Raw genomic sequence first — 16,074 nt, 5'->3', positions numbered from 1 at the left:
TGTTATGAAATGCACCAACCAGTGCAAGCTACATCGGGCTGTGGTTTTTCTTGATGGATTGTTTTTGGCCGCTCGCTACTCCGGCGTGCATCGGCGGCGGGCTATTTTTATTGCAGCTCGTATTAGTTGTTGCGTAATGACTGCGAGAGCGCATTACCCAATGCAAACCGCGATTAAAAAAAAAAAAATACAAACAAAACAACACAACACAAAAACCAGGGGGCGAGAGCAGTTGTGATTTCCATCTCGGCCTCCCGCAGCACGCGTGGATCCCACGCGCGTTTCCAGGCGCACTTTTCAGGCTCTGCTCGTACCTCGGGAGGCGCGACGCGGGCGGACGGGGGAAGCCGGGATTTTCCCCGGCCATGTCTGCCCGGGGAACACCCGCCCGCCGCCGGCTCGGCGCGGCTCCGCGCCGCCGCTCCTCCTCCCCGAGCCCCGCCGGCCGCTTCCCCGGCCGGGGACACCGCCTTGGGCGGCCCCGCCGCCCGCTGACCGGGGCATCACCCCTGCCGTTCCCGTCCCCTGCCCGCCGCTCCGGGGAGGGCGCGGGGGGCCGGGGGGACCCGCCGGCTGCTGGGATTTGTAGTGCGGGCTGCGGCCGCCGCTCCTGGCCCGGCCCGGCCCCGGACTACGGTGCCCACATGGCCTTGCGCCCCGGCGCATGAGCGCTCGGGCGCTGTAGCGCATCTATTATACTGCCTTGCCGAGGATAAAAAGAAGAGCAACTGGAGGGACTGTAAGGCAAACGTTGCTGGAGCTGCCGGGGCAAAGTAATCTATTTAATCTTTCCCTTTATTTGTTAGATGCTTGGGTGTGCATTGCTAGCACTGGGCCATGGTTTCTGGAGGGAGGGGGGCTGGGGAAGAAGGGGGAGGAAAGCAAAACCCACTTGGGAAAGGCCAATGCTGATTTTTTTTTTTTTCCTCCCCCTCCTCTCTACTGCTCCTTCTTGTTGCGAGAGCCCCGCGTCGCTCCCCGCGGCCCCGCAGCCTTTGTGCGCCGCCACAATTGTAACAAAGCGCGGCGGGGCTGGCTGCAGCCTGGCCATTGATTTCCTCTCGGCCCCGCCGCTCCTGCCCACCCTTTTCTTCTTCTTCTTCTTCTGCCGCTTCTTCTCCATCTTCTGCTCCCCCTCCCCTTCTCGCCGAGCGCCCGAAGACGCCCCGGCCGGCCGCGGCCCCGCGCCCCAACGCAGGACGGGCTTGCTTTTCTTTCTCTTCTCTTCTCTTCTTTCTTTTTTTTTTTTTTTTTTTTTGGTTTTTCTTCTTCTTCCCCCTCTCTCGCTCGCTTTCCCTCGCTCGCTCTCTCTGCCCGCCATCTTTTGAAGGGGAAAATTAGGGGGCGAAGCAAAGGAGAGCTGCAGGCGCTCTTGAAAACAAGGAAAAAAAGAAAGACGGGAAAAAAAAATAGGGAAGAGGAGAGAAAAAAAAAAATTACAAATAGAGCGGAGGAAGGGGGTGGGGAGCAGGCAGCCTCCAGCCCCCGGTGCCGGCGGGTCCCGGGTTTGTGTCGGGTGCGGAGCGGAGCCCGGGCCGGCCGCAGCCCTGGGCCGGCGCCCGCCCGCTCCGGCCATTTCCCCGGCCCCGCCGCTGGCTTGGGAGCTGGAAAAAGGTCTGGGCAGGCAGCGGATGATGGGCTGGGAAGTGCGCCTTTCGCGTGTTGTCCGTGTCCGCATGCATTTATTTATACGTGTGTGTGTGTGCGGACCCAGCTGCTCCGCTCGTGTCGATACCCGGTGTTTACCAAACTTTTGCAAATAAATGGAAACCCAAGGGTTCGCTGCCTAAACTTGGTATGCTTTCTAGGTGTAAAAAGAAACGCAGATCGCAGATTTATATATAGAAATGTCACGCTATAAATAATGCTACCGATAATAAAATGTAAAACTTGAAAACTCAGCCGTCCTTCTCCTCCGTTTATACTTCTTGTTTGGGTTTGGCACCTCCCTGGGCGCTGGGGATAGAGCATTATTTGTAGCCTGCTTGGTTTCACTTTCAAACAAAGCTGTAGTGTTCAGGTCTCGGGTCTGTGTGCGTCTTTACGTGGTTGGGTCTCGCAGGGTGTTAATTCAGAACGTGTTTTCCTCCACAATTGACTTTTGACAACGTGGAGAATGCATTCTGTCAGGTTCGGGATAAATGTTCTGTGACAGTCCCAGAGTGTGGATGTTCCTTTCTGTTAATTTCTGTTTCTCCTTTTTCAGGAGCCAAAAGTTACTAAAATAAACTTGTTTGGATGAGCAAATGTGATGGCTTCGCTAATATTTCACACTTTTATATGTAGGTTTTGGGGTTGTTTTTTTAATTTGTTACATCTTAAGTTCTCTGACACTGGTAAATAATAGCAGGTTAGGAGCTGACATAATTAGCAAAGCACACCTGCTGTTCCTTGCTGGGAATAAAGAAGCACGTTTTTAATATGCTTATTAAATTTTTTTAATGTATACAGTGTGAGTGTGCTGGGGGGTGTGTCTACATGAAATTGGAAGTTTAGTTTTAAAGCTGAAACTGTTGTCTTTAATTCACACAGTGCTAAGCCAAGGTATTAGAGGGGACTTGGGGACTGCCATATGTGCTGCAGGATCTGGGTGACAAGTGCAGAATAAATATGCATCGATCAAAACAAACAAGAAGTCCCCAAAGCAGTTTGGTTGCTTTACAAGCAGAAAAAAGCCATGATCTGTATTGCTTACAACTCCCTAACTGCTTGAGTGTTCTGTGAATGCAGGTCCTGCCTCCTGATCTGCAGATCACAGCCCTGGCAGACTGCTGGGTGTCTCATTTTTTTTAGCACAGAAGTTTGGGGAGTTTTTAATAATACACTGGGAGGCTCCTGCTGAAACAAGAGTAACTCCAGACCTCAGAGCCTTTCTTTTTGGAAAGAAGAAATGCTAAGATTGTGTATTTCTTTCTCTTTAGTCTGCACTGGATAAAAATACTCATGCTTATTTCGTGTTTTGAGACAATGTTTAATAAAAAGGGTTGGGCAGGGGGTAATATTCTTATACAATCTTCAGCATAAGCTTGATTGCAATATTGTCTTTTCAGTGCTGAGACAGTAGCTATTGCAGTGAAAGGCTTTTTAGTTGTAGTGACCTATGCATGCAGAGTTCAAATTAAGAAAGAATGCACGTGCAATGTGAAGTGTCTGAGGGGTGTTTTCAAAGCTGACTCTGGAGTGTTTGTTCTGTTATCTTCAAATAAAAACTAGGATTCTGAAAATAAAACTGGTGTCATTTAAGCACCAAAGTGCTTACAAAAACTTCAGTTATTGTCATTTAAAAAGTATTTAGAGGAAAAGCATGTTGAAGTCTGAGTTCCAGCTCAGTAAGCATGCTGGGCAGCCTTGCCCTCACCCTACCTTCAAAGAAGGCTGATTTTGTTATTAGTCAGTGTCTGCAAATGCAAGTGTTTCTGTGGGCTTCCTAGCTGCTTGTGTCTTTGCACCGATGTGCACGGTGACACAAATCACAGCTCTTAAAAATCCTGCAGAAGGCCTTTTTTTGAGTTAAGAACTGTGTGTTTAAAACCCATCTCTTAAGATGGAGTGAGTCTTACGGGGGTTTTTGGTATCCTCAAACCTCACTTGCCGCCCAGGGGTCCAGCCTGCCTGAGGGTCTCTCCTTGTGAGGCTGAAGGCAGTGCACACGCTGGGCTGGGGCTTCCCAGAGCTTTTCCCAGGTACATCTTTTACCTGCTGCACGTTCTGAATGGTGCTGTTGAATATTTACCATTCCCCTTGGAGGGGAGGCACTTGTGCAGTGGGGTGTGGGTTTCCAGCCAAGCCCTGCTGCACTCCTAGAATCTCACTCCTCCTCCCAGGAGTAATCTGCGAGCTGATCACTCTTGTTGACAGCACAAACAACTTGGGAGTCAAATCCCTCTCCTCGGTAGCAGCTGAGTGATGTACTGAGGTCTCATATTTCAAAGGATTAATTACTTTTACAAAATATATTACTCTGTCTTCTTTGGTAAGCTATCAGGTGCTTTCAGCACAGGTAGAACTACACTTTGCTAAGTAAATGAACAGAGTGGATTTACATCTCAGTGTTGTTGATTGTTTCTTTTTAATCCTGGTTGTTCCTTCTTTGCTAATTTGCGAAATTTATTAATCCTCAGTGGGCTTCCCAATCATTACCATGAGACGTATGTTTTGTTTTGTATGTGATGTTTTTTTTATTTTGGATTTTGTTTTGTTCTGTTTCAATTTGCCTCATTATTCTTTAGTAGTAGCCCAGAACCCTGTTGCAAGCAGTGGAGTTGTGGGAGTTGGGAGGGAGCCATTGTGTGCTGTGCTGCTCAGTGAGCTGTCGGGACATTTTGGAAGGATCTGTGCATCTCCAGCTTTTCATTCTGCAGGATCTTACTGCGACATCAGGGTTGTTTTGTCAATCATTAGTGCTTGTTGGAGCTGAAAATCTTTCTGTGGCACACTAACTCTTCAACCCACTTGTTGCTAAAGCCAGTGTTGGAAGGATGTAAATTCTTCTGGAGAGCAGTGCAGAAATTCTCTGTAATATGCTGTGTTTTCTAGTACTCCTTTTCCCTTCTTCTTGATTATATACTGACTGAAGAAACCACTCACCTCTGTTTTGGGTTCCTTATGCACCTTTCCAGGCCTTGGTCTCTTTTCAGCAGATGTCATACTTGGAAGTGTTTCAGCAGCATGGATGATCTGGTCAGAGGAGTTTATTTTTCTTCTTTCCTGGGAGCAGGGTTTTCTTCTCTCCACCAACATTGCAACAGGTGTAGCAAAGACAATCTGAGATGGAATTTCTGTGCTTGAGAGACCGATCTGGAGGAATTTCCCTGTCTGCACTGATCCCATTTACTGCCAAACTTTGAGATTTAGACTTGGATGTGATTGATACCTGTCTGCTTTGGGAATGGTCCTCTTTGCTCCCGCCTTTCCTTTAAAGAGAGAGAAGCAGGGACAGGAAAGGATTGCTGCTCCACTGTTGAAGTTTACACGTGGAGAACTTTCCTGATGCAGCTGCACTGACATCCTTGACAGTCTGAAATGTTCTTCACTGTGACTGACTCTCCTGTAGTAACCAAACCCTGCTTGTATTGAATAGAATGCACATTTCTCCTTCTGGCACTGTCTTTTCAACTGCTGAGCTCATCCTTGTGTAACATCACAGAGGGTGCCTGGTTGGGCATCTCCCTTTCTCAAAACCCATGGATATGGCCATGCTGAGATAAATCTGTTTTCTAAAACTGCCCTGGTCCATTGGTTTGGCTATAAGCAAGTGCAGAGTTTGCAGTCCAGAGCTTTTTGCTGGGAGGAACTATAGTATGTAGCTGCCTTTTTGCTTACCAAGGCTGGTTTAGGAACTGTGTTGTGCTGTGGGCTGTAGTGAAAGTGGTAAACGGAGCACATGTGTGTAAGAATTGTGTCTGGGTATAGTGGAGAATGCTGTTCCTTCCTGGAAAGCATTGGTTTTTGATGTTCCTTCCTGGAAAGCAATGCTTTTTGCAGCTTTTCTGTTGCTGCTACAATCATGCTCAGAGTCTGTGAAATAATGTTGAAGTGCAGCACTTCAATGAAGAGAGAGGGAATGTTCCTCCAAGTTTCCCCTGGAGTAAGTGCTTGCCTGAGTAAGTGGGAGGAGTATTATGGATCTGCCAGTGTGCTGAAAGTGTATTCCTTTCCTGGGCAGGAGCAAGCCACATGGGAATCAATTGGGATACTTGTGTGCACACTGTCATGGTCATATTTCCTTGGACTTGAGCTTCATCCATATGCAGGAGCTCAGAGCAGCTTAGGGCTTGTGTGCTCTAAGCTGTGGGCGCTCTCAGCAGGAGCTGTCCTGGGGAGGCTGTGTCCTCCTGTCCATCTGCCCTCAGCGCTGTTCCTGGGGGTCTGAGGCAGTAGGGAGCACCTTCCCCTCTTCTCCTGAATCAGCAGCCTCTACTCCCTGCATAGGGAGGAGTAATAGACTTTAAGATCCAAATTTTTCCCTTTTTTGCAGACTGTTTAGGGATTTAATTCAAACTCAGAAACTGCTCTGATGCTCTCTAAGGCAGCGACAGCAGCTTAACTACCACAGTTTGTTCACACCTCAGCTGACCTGGAACTTCCTTGCATTGCTGAGCAAGTTTATGGATCTACCCAACCTTAGCAAATTCACTTTTCATCGGAAGTAGTAAACCCCATAGAGCCTTTTGTACTTGTATGGCTGTGTTTGCTTTAAGTTAACACATGGAGTTATTCCAGGACAATGTGCCTGTTCAAACACAGGGCACTTCAATTGCTTTGGAAACAGATAAAGCCAAGCTGGTGGGAGTGTGCACAGGGGATGAGTGGTGGTCTTCAATGGGAGGGTGACTGGTGTAACAAGTGGTTGCTCTGCCTGCAGAGCTGCAGTAATTCCCTTGGTGCATGGGGGTTCTTCCCCTGCCCAATTAGCAGGTTTAACGTTACTGTGGCTCAGCTAACGAGCAGTATACTTATGTCATGGTAATTCAATCCCTTTCATTTCATCCTTCATCCCCTTAAACTGACTTGATTGTCATGTATTGATTTTAGGTAGACTTTATATGGGAAAGGTGCAGTGCTGTAGTTGTAAACCCAGGACATGATTTAAACCAGTGGCAGCTCATCCATTTTTACTACACTTGTAATGCTTTTTGTCCTGAAACAAATCTGTTCTTTTTCAGAATAGTAACTTTAATCTTTTAAATGCATAAAAACAAATTTAAAAGTAAAGTAGGAGAAAGTGTTGGAGCACAATAAGTATACAGGGTAGGTTGTTGATGAAGATATTTTCTCTAATGAATCACTTTGGTTCTGCTCTGTACAGTGAAATGCTTCAAACAAGTTAACAGATGGATCTGGGTCTGTTTATTAGAAGTCTGTTGATGTTTGCATGGAGCTGCCCCTAAGGAGAACATCTGTAGCACTTGTAAATCATATTAATAATGCTGATATATGGCCTTGCAGAACTGGTGGTGTAAGGGAGAATTGCACTGTAGGTTCTTAGCTTCACAAAGCAGGAGACAACCCTTTAAATAGGTAATACAGAGGAATTAAGTGCTATTTGCAAGGGCTCTGTATTTTATACTTTCCTCAGAGTACTTTCTGTACTTGGTTTCATAAAGAGGAGGTGCTCTTCCTGTTTCTGTAACCTCTTAAATTCAGCTGGAAATGGAATTTGACTGTATCTAATCCCCCTCCCTAACAGGTGCCACTAAAGGCCTCTTGGGTGTTGTGGTTTATCTTTTAGGATTGTTTTTAAAGAGTGCTGCAGTGTGGGCAAAGGGATAAAGCAGATGGCAGTTTTAGCTTTGCACTTCCTTCCAATGACAAGGAGTGTTGTAGTTAGTCAAGAAGTTGTTCTCAGAAACTCCAGTGATGGTATTTGAACACCCTGTAAATACAAGTTCCTTTGTGCTCTTGTTTCTTTTTTTCCCCTTTCTTTAAAATTGGTGCAACCATAGCACTGAGAAGGGGATAATCTATAAATACATGGGAAAATGCTAATGACTTTAATTGCAGATGGCAGTGGAAATATTGATATCCCCATTTTCCAAGTGGGGGATAACCAGCCTCCAGCCTGGGGTGTCAGCAGGGCTGGCTTGTAGCAGATTTTGTAATTCTGTGCAGGTACAGCTGATGCTTGGAGATGCTCTACCCAGCAGGGAAGTAGTTGTGTTCTTGTGGCCTTTTCTTTTCCTTTTTTTTAGACTTTTCTTCAAAAAGCTTTCTGTCCAATAATCTCTCTTTTTGGAAATCAAAGTGCAGAGAGAGAAACAATCATGACAAAACCTGTGGAAAGACTCTGTGTCCTTTATTCACTGTATGCTGAATCAGACTGAGTTTGGAGACTTGTCCTTATGCTGTAAAAGTACACAGAGCACCAAATGCTGATTAAAAAGAGGAAGGGCTGACTTTTTCAGCACTCAGATTTTTAACTGTGCACATCACATCCTTTAAAAAGCAGAAAATGAGGGTGTAAATGTAAAATAGTCCCATTAGGAGTTCTGCACCCTGTATGGGTGTTGCCACATTGTGCTTTACTGGCTGTACCTAAATGTTGCTGCTGTGCACACATCAGCTGAAACTTGGGACAGGGCCAAAGTGTGTGTGGGGCTTTTTGTTCTTATTTCAGTTAGTTTGGTTGGTTTGTAATAATTTATCTGAAATACAGTGTGTTGACCTGAAATTGGCAAAATGGTTTGCTGCAGTCACAGGATGAATGGTCAGGCGTGTCACTGTAGGAGAAGTTGTGCTTTGGAGAAGGGAGGCTGTAAAGGAATAGGAGAAATATGGGAAATCAGGAGGTAGAGCCTTGAAGGACATGGGTTATGATGCTTTAGACTGTAGTTCAGAAAAGTAGTCTGGGTGTGATCCAGCACTTAACAGCAGCCTGTGGTCCATCACATTTTTAAACTGCCATCTCCTCACTCTATTAATCCTTCTTTTCTTTTACTGACTTTCTCTATGTTTTGCTTTCTCCCAGAGGATGTAGGTTAGCTGCCTGTTTCCTCTTGCAGTTTATCTGCTCAGTAGTATTTATATCTGTTTCTATCCACCAATTTTGTTTCCTGAAGGAATACAAGCAGACGCAGCCCCAGGCTGACTTCTGCTGAAGCCACTGAGTATCAGGTTAAGACTATTCAGCATTATCATCCAGTTCTGAAATGATTAACAGCCTCAGCCTGCTGCTTGTGCTGTGTCCAGGGTGGACCTGTTGCTCCTGCACTTTTAGCTGGGTGGTTTCTTCTTAACAGCTCTCAGCAAGTGAGATTTTTGTCTTTTGCTCCATGTGCTGTGGCAGCTCCATTTTCTGATGTCTGGGCAAGCAGGAATTCAGAGATTCCCTGCCACTGAGATCTGTTACAGGGAAGGTCAAGCTGAAGGAACATCAGCTTGTCACACAGCTTGTCTCCCACTTTCAGAGCAGTTGGTGATGCTGATGTGAAGGATGCTCAGAAAGGGTGACTGTGGTTCAAACACAGACGAGGAAATGGATTTGTAATTCTGGTTGTTCTTGAAATATAGATTTGAATGCAAAACCAGCGGTGAGTAGAAGTGGAAGAGTAGATTCTGTCCCTCTGTGAAGCTTAAAGTGATTGTTATTCCACCTCTCTGTGTTTCTGGAATTACTAAGAAGGCATCCAGCAGACAGCATTCGTGCCAGTTCTGAATTTGCAGAACTGGCCAGCCTGCAGAAGTTGTGCCTGAGTCTGTGGAGTCTTTTGCTGTGCCCGTCAGCAAGCCTTGAATTTGGGGTCACCAGAGTTTTCATCTTCTTGGTCAACTTTCATGTAAACGTGGAGATATCTCTTTTTTATTAGGCTGGAATTGATTTTTGTGCTGTTTTAGGAAATGTGATTGCAGAGAGCAGGATCTCCATGCTCCTGCACCCCTTGCCCTTGTGCAGTGGGATTTCTCTTGCTGGGATCCCGTTCTGCTGCAGGGGGAGGCTGCTTCTCCAGGGCTGGGTGGCACTGACTCCCTCAACTCCCCCAGCTATTGTAACTGAGACAGTCTGATCAGCCTGACAGGAGTCTCCAGCCCCAGATATGCAGCACTGAACCTACCTTGTCATTTTACCTCTCTCTAACAGCTGGAAAAGGAATTGACTCAGGTAGAGAAACCACAAAGCGTGCAGAGCTTAAGTTTGTTCCTGCCTGTGCTTAAATCTTCCTTAGAAAGAGGTTTATCTTGATTGACCAATTAGTTATATCTTGCAGGTGATAAGTCTGCAAAACCCTCTGTGGTGAGGTGCTGAGCCACAGACACCTTGCAGCTTCGAGAGAGGGCAAAGCTGCTGAGCACTTTGCAGGATCAGGCTTGAAGTGGTTCCTGAATCCCAGAGGACTGGGCTGCTGGCTGTGTTGTGGTTTGAACTGCACTTCCAGTGTGCCCTCAGCCACATTCCTGCTTCCCCAAGCTCTCCTGCCCCTCGTCCTGCTCCTGACATGTTGAGAGCATGGATGGTATGTGGCCATGTGCCAGTTCCTTCTCAGTGCTTCCTTTTTGCCTGATGTCCCAGGCTGCAGGGCTGCTGCTGCACGGGGGCTTTTGGGGGGCTGCAGTCACCCCTACCAGTGCTAGGAGCTGCCAAATAATTGTGCAGTGCACTGGATAGGAAAGAAAATCTGCTCTAAGTGGGGTCTTTTCCCTGTAAATTTTGGCTGTCTGGTTTCTCCCTGATTCTGCTCCCCATTTGGTGTTGTGGGTTCAGCCCTGTGGGTCACACAAGGTAATTCCATTGTATCTCCACCTTTCCCCTCTGGGGGAAAAATGGCACGAGCAGAGTCTGCCCAGACATGTGGTTATCCCAAACACTTCACTTGCTATGCCAAATATCTTATGTAAAAGCCCAACAGTTTTTTTTCCATTGCCATAAAGGTGTATCTTGTGAGAGGCACAACCACCAGCGTTTTCCTAGTTTTGCTACCAATTACCATCCTGTTGATTTGGATGTGCAAGCCACCAGCTACTCCAAGTACTCTGGAACCTGTTCATAGATCTAATTTATTACAGCTAAACATTTGTTAACTTTTTCATGATAGGCCACCCAGTTAATTTGCTGAAGTACCTCCTGGCTGATTTTTTGCAAGTGAAGTTCAGTTTATCCGAGTCCAGACCTTACTGCAGTCAGGTCTCAAAGCTGGCTGAGCTCCTTCAGTCAGGAATCCAACACAGAGTAAGCTGTGTAACCACTCACTTTTCCTTCCTCCTGTAGCCTTTTTAACAAAACCCTGTAACTCAGGAGCTTGCACAAAACCGACATAGTCTGAGTTGAAATTTGCCTCTGTGTTTTCACGGGACCACAAAAGGCAGGGCAGGAAGACAGGTCTAGAGGTCATTCTGTACTCCCAACACAAAGAAAGGTCAACCATGCCTAATTCATTACTGACATTGGTTTCTTAAAATTGTTCTCAAAACCGAATTTCAAGCTATGAAAATGAACTTGGTTTAGTGTTAAGCATTGCTCCCTGCATTTGAAACTGCAGTGTTTAGAAATAAGTTGAGCCCCATCTGATTTGTGTGTGACAAACAGCTAAATTCCTGCTCAGACTTGATCAGAAGTTGCTTCCTGTGGCATTAGTGACCTGGGGGAGAGAAATACTCTGGCCTCAAGTTATCAGAAACTCCATCACTTTATCTGAGGTGCCTAACAGTGTTTATAAATCTCCAGTGCTTTAATAAAAGTGACTTTTGGCTACCCCTGGGTTTGAAGGCATCTCATCAGATCTTACAGCAGCGTGATTTGCAGGGAGCACTGAGTAGGCATCAAAACTGAAGACCCTTGAAATGACCAGTTACTCCTGGCTGATTTCTACCTACTGGTTAGGAACCTACAGGCTCCTTACTGAGGAAACACCTGCTCTCATAATAGCCAAGGAGAGACCAAGGGTAGGAAAGCCATCTGCATAATCTAATGAGCATTAAACCAACCAAGTCAGAAGCCAAGGAACTGACTTAATCTGCTGTGATCTCTTCTCCTCCCTCATGCAGGGGTGAGCTCAGGACACAGTTGCACATCTCCCAGTCTCAGGATGTTATTAGGGCAGTGCTCAAAATAATATGCATGAAAAGCAAATCTCTGATGTGTGGAATTAATGATGTGGGAGACAGCAAGGGTGGCTCCATGGACTTTCAGAGTGCTGCAGTGTGCCATAGTGACACTACAAGCCAAATTCCCAGCTCCTGCAGTGAAGCCAAGTGTAAATCCCAGTGTCTTGAGGGGGTGGCATGTTGTGTGTAGTGTGTCTGTCTGCCAGGGCAGGGTTGGCTGATAAAGCAACTCGTCTGTCCTCAAGTCTTGCTCTCAAATTGCACATCCCTTGTGTTTGAAGGTACCATCCCTGCTGGCGTGTTAGTAGGTACTGAAAGCTGCCTCAAGTTCAGTTCCTGTGTGGGACTGGGAAGGGAAGGCAAAGGAGGAGGAAAAGGAGGCATTCACAAGTTTTGTTTCCTTCTGAGGAGACTGTCGTAGCCTTTAATTTAATTTCTGCAGCCACAGAATGAAATGGGTACAACCCTCATGAATAACCTTACCTGACTTTGTATTGAGGTTCAGTAGTGCTGAACCTCTCCTGCAGAGAAAGTCTGGGCAAGATAACCAACACTTGGCTGCTTCTCTGACATGGTAGCAAATCTGACTAAATGCCCAATTGTTGGGAAAAAAGACTGAAAATCTGCTGTGGAGGCTGCAAGGAGCCAATGTGGGGAAGCAATGCATTGCACACGAAATGAGTACACAGAAGCTTGGTGAGTTCAAGAGAGAAAAAGAGCAAATTTTATTTCTCACCTCGTAATATACAGAATTTCAAAAGTGACAGTAGATTGGAGAATGAAATTGCCACCTCTCCAACCACACTGGTCAAACCAACAGTCCATCAATTTTCTCCTCCCACAAAGAAGAATGCAAAACAATCATTATTTACATTAACAGTGTGTGAGAACTCCAGCAGAAATATGTAAACGTTATCAGAAGGCTAAAGAAGTTTGATGAGAACTTTAAAACTTTCAAAAGAACTATAAAATAAAACGTAACACTTTTAAAATCAGGGCAACAGAGCAGCAGTTGGGAGGATGCTGCTATGACTGCCCTGCTGGCAAATATTGGGTCTGGCTGCTCACTGGGGAACTCTGGGCAAGTCACCTCACCGTGGTGTAAAGTGTGAGTTGTGAGCAGCAGCCTTTTGAGGAAGGAACAGGGTCTTTGTGTGTGCAGAGTGTGAACTGCTAAGGGACCTTGGTCTCTGCCCAGCCTCTGTGTGCTACTGTAATGTAAATAAAAATGTGCAGATAACAGCGAGGTCAAGGAACATCTCTCAAACTCGATAATTTTCCCTGATGGGAAGATTTATGTGGCTGTTTCTTTGCCGAGCTGGAATCCTGCCAGATTTTGATCAATGGCCAAGTAACCACGCAGAAATACTATACCAAGGGGAGGGGAGAAAAACCAAGGAGTTGTTGGGACTGCCAGGCTGACATAAAGCTTGCTGTAAGTTTGCAATCAAAACAAAGCCCATCGGGTCCTGCACGGGAGCAAAGCATCCGTTACATGGTGGGCGCTGCCAGAGGAAGTGGCAGAGCCGTTGGCTGGAGCAGCAGGAGAGCTGGCACACTGCACACTTGATGGGGCTTCAGAGCTGCTTTTAAAATAGTCCCCACCACTGCAGACAGGAAAATGTTAGCCTGCTAGTGCAGGGAATTATTGACATGTTTTCTCCATGCCAACTGTCTCTCCGCTGACTGACCCTGTGTGAGAGACTCGATGGAAGAAAGTTTTTTTTTAAAAGAAAAAAAAAATCTGTCCAGTCTAGCTGGGTTTTTGGATGAGTGGTTTGCCACACTGAGCTTGCAACTTAGCAAAAAAAAAAAAAAAAGACTTAAATTCCAGGACTTAAAACCTCCTCTCTTTGAGGTTTTGGGTTTTGTTTTTAATAACTATCTCAGATTGAATAAGAAGGACAAGCAGTGTTCACTCTTGGTGTATGACAGCACTTTAGGGTGTATTTTAAACTTGTAATATCAAAACAACGTGTGCAGACAGAGCAATCAAGAACAGCTCCTGCTACTTGAACATAGTAGGCCTGAGAAACAGGATAATTAGTGATTTAAAAGTTAAAATTTAAGGAGGTATTACTGCAGGGCTAAAAGAAGTCTCACTTTAGCCCCTCACTGGAAGGTGCACATGGTGTCTGGTTTTGGCAGTCTTCGCTCCAGGCTTGTACAGTACCTTGTACAGTGATGTCCTGAGTCTCTGTCCCTAATAGTTTAAATATTTATTGATACCAGTGCAGTTTCTGAGAGTGCTGCAGTGCTTGGACAAGAGCTGTGTAGTTCAATTCTACCTGTAGCTATGGGACAGTTTGTAGAAGCTTGCTTAATTCTTGTCTGTGGGTCTACTAAAGTGTCCTCTTGGGTGATTTGTGTGGTAATTTGGGATGTCAGATGGACAGGGCTCTCAGTTCCTTCACTTTATAAATGATATTTCACATGGACTAGATTTCTTAGGTATTAATTTATCTTTAATTCAAAGTCATTGCCTTTTGGATATTTTCAAAGCATTTTTTACCCTAATCTTCCAGATTCCTCATAGTCCTGCTTTCACATTCTTAAAAAGTTTACCATTTTGAGATTTTTAAGGTAAAGGAATGGCTGTAGAAGCAAATTCTTAATTTAAAAAAATTACAAAGTGATCTAGTATCAAAGCAGCTTCCCCAGCAAATGGTGAGGAACCTGCTGGACCAAGGGTTAAAGGTGCAGTGAGGCACATCAAAGCTTTATTTATGGCAGGACAGTACTTCCAGTGCTGTCAGATAGTCCAGGTAGCTATTTCTGTCTTCTGCAGGATCCAGCAGTTCAATGCCAGTGCTGCTGGGAGGTTTGGAGCCACTTTTGGGTGTAAAAACCAGTGTGTTGGAGCATGGAAGTTAAGGAGGAGCAGGGAACTGACCAAGTTGGCTGTCATGGTTCTGCCCCTCCTTGTTTTGGTAATGTTCTTCATTAAAATCCTTTCTGTGTTGTGTCACTGATGACTGTTCCATCCTTTCATGTGGACTGTACAAGCCCTGTTTAAGCTTGAGGATCAGAATGGCCCCATGGAGAGGCAGTGCCTGTCCCAGAGAGTTTTCTCTGCTGGGTGGGGACAGAAAGGAGCTGCCACTATCTCCATGGCACAGATGAGGAGCTGTGGGGTGAAGATACTGAACGCCTTGGCTAAGGTCAGGGAGAAGAAGTCTGAGAGAGATAGGAGCTGTGGATCTATGGTTTGTTGAATTACAGTTTGGGGATTTAATACAAATTAATTAAAAATCCTTATCAACTTGGAGTTTGAGAGATAGGACATAAGAAAATTGAAATGAAAAGAGAATTGTATTTAGCCTCAGGTTATTTAAAGGGAAGACTTAAGTTACACTGCATCGTTTCAAACTTGTGACCCAAATGCTCTCTAGCAGCAGGAATTGCTCTCTGTGGGTATTTTATTTCCCCTCAATCCTTGCACTGGATTCAGTTTGTTAGTCAAGAAGACAGCAAACAAAATGCTTCAGTGGTGGTCACCAGGGGCCTGCAGCCAGCCTTGCATTCTCTGGGATGATGGATGTTGCTCAGAAACCTGAATCCATGCAGGGAGCTCCCCAGAAGGAGACTGAGTGAAACTTCCTAATTATCTTTTTTTTTGTTGTTTTTAATTATTTGTCTATTTACCCCCCTTGATCTGAAGATTGAATTTTGCAATATTTCTGCTGCTGCTTTGACTTGATGGAACACTGGGAGAAAATCCTTCCCCAGTTTTTTCCAAATCTGAAATCCCAAGGAAGATTCTAGTTAGGAAATTCATTGTCCAGGAGATGCCAGCATCCCTTTTGACTGCTTGGTGATCACCCTGCCTGTCACCAGCAGCATGAGCACATGAGAAACCAGTCCTTTTGGAACTAAGCTGGGCTCCTGAGTTATCAAAAAGCAGGGACCAGAAACCTGATTCTGGAGCTATACTTAATCCATGGCACAAGAGAGTCCTACTGGCATTTTTCTCCATCCTTGGAATATATTGGGTGTTGTGAACAAATGGTGGCAGCATCAGAGCTGGACTTGTCTGTTTCCTGCACAAATAATCACATGTATTCATGCAGGGGTTTGGTTTAGGTTTTTAGCAGTTCCCTCCCTCTCTGCTGCCGATCTGTTTTTTGTACACAGCTATTTTGGTATAATTTCCCCAAGTTAGGTATGTGTTTACTTTTTGCCTTCATCTAATCAGCAGCTCACAGGGTAAGTTGATGTTCTATATTTAGTCCAGATATTCAGTAGAGATGATTAGGGCTGTATTAAAGCAGAGGTTTTTGGGTTTTTACTGGGATGTCTCCCTGCTTCTTCCTTCCTGTGTTGCTGCAGCTTCTGTCCCTGCTTATGTTTCTCTGTTCAACCAAGAAGTGTATGTCAGAGTATTTGTATGGCTTTCTAAACATATTTGAAGTAATTTGCCTCAAGAAAGTGATTGTGGTCTGTTTGCCATGAGATGAGTAGCTGCAGTCCTGATGTGAGGTGAAATATCTAATGTTTATGGAAGATGACATAGCAAAGCTGTTTACCATATGCTAC

At 45.4% G+C, this 16,074-nt stretch overlaps 1 protein-coding gene across 2 annotated transcripts in view; it reads left to right on the top strand.

Moving 5' to 3' along the window:
* Positions 1-697: 697 nt before the first annotated feature.
* Positions 698-16,074, top strand: part of BRD3 (bromodomain containing 3) — a 36,728-nt gene continuing 21,351 nt past the window's right edge. Inside the window, exon 1 of one of the 2 annotated variants that reach the window (XM_085594202.1) lies at positions 698-773. The gene's annotated coding sequence lies outside the window, so the exon portion shown is untranslated. Of the gene's footprint in view, positions 15,745-16,074 lie in introns of both variants that reach the window. The other variant, XM_085594203.1, reaches the window with a different exon arrangement.

This window comes from Lonchura striata, chromosome 17 (genome assembly GCF_050655825.1).
Source record: "Lonchura striata isolate lonStrDom1 chromosome 17, ASM5065582v1, whole genome shotgun sequence".
In the NCBI taxonomy this organism is placed as follows: Eukaryota; Metazoa; Chordata; class Aves; order Passeriformes; family Estrildidae; genus Lonchura; species Lonchura striata.
This window is presented reverse-complemented; position numbering and strand designations above follow the sequence as displayed.